General features: G+C 43.8%; 1 protein-coding gene across 1 annotated transcript in view; it reads right to left on the bottom strand.

The window, feature by feature from the left end:
- LOC147466316 (uncharacterized) overlaps positions 1 to 3,596 on the bottom strand; it is a 10,304-nt gene extending 6,708 nt beyond the window's left edge. The window contains exon 1 of the mRNA XM_086535666.1: positions 3,140 to 3,596. The gene's annotated coding sequence lies outside the window, so the exon portion shown is untranslated. The remainder of the gene's footprint in view (positions 1 to 3,139) is intronic.
- Between the last annotated feature and the right edge of the window lie 946 nt (positions 3,597 to 4,542).

The following is a 4,542-nucleotide window of genomic DNA, read 5'->3' as shown; positions in this document are numbered from 1 at the left end:
GCAACCTTTCATCCAGCAAACCTTTCATCCTCCTAACCTTTCATCCTGCAACCTTTCATCCTGCAACCTTTCATCCTGCAACCTTTCATCCTGCTAACCTTTCATCCTGCAACCTTTCATCCTGCTAACCTTTCATCCTGCTAACCTTTCATCCTGCTAACCTTTCATCCTGCTAACCTTTCATCCTGCTAACCTTTCATCCTGCAACCTTTCATCCTGCTAACCTTTCATCCTGCTAACCTTTCATTCTGCTAACATTTTATCCTGCTAATCTTTCATTCTGCTAACCTTTCATCCTTACAAACTTTCATCCTGCTAACTTTCTTCCTTCTACCTTTCATCCTGCTAACTTTTCTTTCTGAAACCTTTCATCCTGCAACCTTTCATCCTGCTAACCTTTCATCCTGCTAACCTTTCATCCTGCAACCTTTCATCCTGCTAACCTTTCATCCTGCAACCTTTCATCCTGCTAACCTTTCATCCTGCTAACCTTTCATCCTGCTAACCTTTCATCCTGCTAACCTTTCATCCTGCAACCTTTCATCCTGCAACCTTTCATCCTGCAACCTTTCATCCTGCTAACCTTTCATCCTGCAAACCTTTCATCCTGCAACCTTTCATCCTGCAACCTTTCATCCTACAACCTTTCATCCTGCAACCTTTCATCCTGCAACCTTTCATCCTGCTAACCTCTCATCCTGCTAACCTTTCATCCTGCAACCTTTCATCCTGCAACCTTTCATCCTGCTAACCTTTCATCCAGCAAACCTTTCATCCTCCTAACCTTTCATCCTGCTAACCTTTCATCCTGCAACCTTTCATCCTGCAACCTTTTATCCTACAACCTTTCATCCTACAACCTTTCATCCTGCAACCTTTCATCCTACAACCTTTCATCCTGCAACCTTTCATCCTGCAACCTTTCATCCTGCTAACCTTTCATCCTGCAACCTTTCATCCTGCAACTTTCATCCTGCTAACCTTTCATCCTGCTAACCTTTCATCCTGCAACCTTTCATCCTGCTAACCTTTCATCCAGCAAACCTTTCATCCTGCAACCTTTCATACTGCTAACCTTTCATCCTACCAACCTTTCATCCTTCAACCTTTCATCCTGCAACCTTTCACCCTGCAACCTTTCATCCTGCAACCTTTCATCCTGCAACCTTTCATCCTGCAACCTTTCATCCTGCAACCTTTCATCCTTCAACCTTTCATCCTACAACCTTTCATCCTGCAACCTTTCATCCTGCAACCTTCATCCTGCTAACCTCTCATCCTGCTAACCTTTCATCGTGCAACATTTCATCCTGCAACCTTTCATCCTGCTAACCTTACATCCTGGTAACCTTTCATCCTGCAACCTTTCATCCTGCTAACCTCTCATCCTGCTAACCTTTCATTCTGAAACTTTTCCTCCTGGTAACTTTTCATCCTGCAACCTTTCATCTTGCTAACCTTTCATCCTGTAACCTTTCATCCTGCAACTTTCATCCTGCTAACCTTTCATCCTATAACCTTTCATCCTGCAACTTTCATCCTGCTAACCTTTCATCCTGCTAACCTTTCATCCTGCAACCTTTCATCCTGCTAACCTTTCATCCAGCAAACCTTTCATCCTGCTAACCTTTCATCCTGCAACTTTTCACCCTGCAACCTTTCATCCTGCAACCTTTCATCCTACAACCTTTCATCCTACCAACCTTTCATCCTGCTAACTTTTTATCCTGCTAACCCTTCATCCTGCAACCTTTCATCCTACAACCTTTCATCCTGCTAACCTTTCATCCTGCAACCTTTCATCCTGCTAACCTTTCATCCTGCTAACCTTTCATCCTGTAACCTTTCATCCTGCAACCTTTCATCCTGCTAACCTTTCATCCTGCTAACCTTTCATCCTCCTAACCTTTCATCCTGCATCCTTTCATCCTCCTAACCTTTCATCCTGCATCCTTTCATCCTGCTAACCTTTCATCCTGCAACCTTTCATCCTCCTAACCTTTCATCCTGCTAACCTTTCATCCTGGTAACCTTTCATCCTGCAACCTTTCATCCTCCTAACCTTTCATCCTGCTAACCTTTCATCCTGGTAACCTTTCATCCTGAAACCTTTCATCCTGCATCCTTTCATCCTCCTAACCTTTCATCCTGAAAGCTTTCATCCTGAAACCTTTCATCCTGGTAACCTTTCATCCTGCAACCTTTCATCCTCCTAACCTTTCATCCTGCTAACCTTTCATCCTGCTAACCTTTCATCCTGCAACCTTTCATCCTGCAACCTTTCATCCTGCTAACCTTTCATCCTGCTAACCTTTCATCCTGCAACCTTTCATCCTCCTAACCTTTCATCCTGCAACCTTTCATCCTCCTAACCTTTCATCCTGCAACCTTTCATCCTCCTAACCTTTCATCCTGCTAACCTTTCATCCTGGTAACCTTTCATCCTGCAACCTTTCATCCTCCTAACCTTTCATCCTGCTAACCTTTCATCCTGCTAACCTTTCATCCTGGTAACCTTTCATCCTGAAACCTTTCATCCTGCATCCTTTCATCCTCCTAACCTTTCATCCTGCAACCTTTCATCCTCCTAACCTTTCATCCTGCTAACCTTTCATCCTCCTAACCTTTCATCCTGCTAACCTTTCATCCTCCTAACCTTTCATCCTGCTAACCTTTCATCCTGGTAACCTTTCATCCTGCAACCTTTCATCCTGGTAACCTTTCATCCTGCTAACCTTTCATCCTCCTAACCTTTCATCCTGCTAACCTTTCATCCTCCTAACCTTTCATCCTGCAACCTTTCATCCTCCTAACCTTTCATAACGTTAAAATTAAAGTAAGATTTTTAGAGACTTATCAAGCTCTTGCCATCATTCGAACGAGTTTCTTTGAGGTTGAATCTGTTGTGTTGATTTATATATATATTCACTGGTATATCGTTATAAAAACAAAATCATTTTTTTTTTGTTCTTGTAATGTTCGATTACAAAAATAATGTGTAATTGTATGGAACAAATAAAGACAGAAAAAGGAATGAGAGAAAAAGAAAAGAGAGAAAGAGAAAGACAGAGAGACAGAAAGAAAGAGAAAAGGAAAGAAAAGAGAAGAAGTAAACGAGGGAAGAGAACTTTTCCTTTACCTGAATCGGTGTTGAGGGTCTGGACCTAAAGTTTCTCCTGCTGTCGACAGCAAGCCATTGACGTTGTGGCCAATTAGAGCCTTGGCGACTGAGTCGAGATCATATCAATATATGGCAACTCACAAGGTTTACACTGTACTCCACAAGTTCTGCACAAAGCACTGTAATCCTTAAACTTTGCACTATTCACTGTACTCCATTAATTCTGCACCGTCCTCCATGCACCACTATGCATTACAATCCATAGCCTTCGCACTGCATAAGCTTTGTGGCCAACCGGAGACTTGACGACGCAGCCACGGCGAGTACCAACCATGAAGTGCAAGTAATCTGTCACTGTTATCTTTATAAATATCTGATCTGTGTCTCCGCCCCCGAGCTCAGCAGCCATGGGCGGCCGAGTGGGCTGCCCCACCTCGCCTTCCACTCAGCCTTGCTACTCTCTTCTGGGACTGCGACAAAAATTGATACGAAATTAAGGAAAGAAGAAGAAGAAGAAGAAGAAGAAGAAGAAAAACACTGAAATAATAAGGTGGCGCCGTGTCCCTCGCCCCGCCCCCTGAGCAAGATAAGAGGCGAGTCGTTCAAGCGGTGGCCGGACGAAGCCACGCCGAAGGAAAAGGAGAGCAAGAAGTGGCCAAGATTCGCCCAATATGCGCCAGCTGTTGATTGAGCCACCGACAGCGATTCCAAGCAGTTCCTTTGGCACTCGCAAGCAGCAACGGCGAAGCGACAGCCACTGCCCTGAATCCAGCTATGGTGTAAGGGAGGAAGCCGGCGTCGGCGGAACACACCCGAGCTCATTCGGTATCACGATCATTGTCTTCGGCCTCATTTTTCTCATTCTTGCTCTTGCCCTCATCACTGGTGTGTGTGCGTGTGAGCTCATTCGGTATCACGATCATTGTCTTCGGCCTCATTTTTCTCATTCTTGCTCTTGCCCTCATCACTGGTGTGTGTGCGTGTGAGCGTCCGTTGCATGAAGGCCACACACAAATAGACGGCACTTTAATCATCCTGCTTTAAGGATTTCAATAATAATTTCATAAGTACTTTGATAATTTTAATGATATAATAATTTTGATAAGTACTTTAATGATATAATAATTTTGATAAGTACTTTAATGATATAATAATTTTGATAAGTACTTTAATGATTTTAATAATCTAATAATCCTGCATGGGTACAAAGATACGAAGGTGCTTGGAGTTAGAGAAGGACATGCTGGGCCGCGGCTGTCATGGCATTGCAACAGATGATAAGCGTTCAAGTGGCGCTAGATAACAACTAACCCGCAACCTGCAGTGTGCCTCAGAGAGAGAGAGAGCGAGAGAGAGAGAGAGAGAAGGGATGAGAAATAAAGGGAAAGGAGAAAGAGAAAGGGGGCTGGAGTAGGAAAAGG

Source organism: Penaeus japonicus, unplaced genomic scaffold (genome assembly GCF_977035675.1).
Source record: "Penaeus japonicus unplaced genomic scaffold, GWHDUDI00000001_assembly GWHDUDI00001888, whole genome shotgun sequence".
Lineage (NCBI taxonomy): Eukaryota > Metazoa > Arthropoda > Malacostraca > Decapoda > Penaeidae > Penaeus > Penaeus japonicus.
The sequence above is the reverse complement of the archived record's forward strand: the minus strand, read 5'-3'. Positions and strand labels throughout refer to the sequence as shown.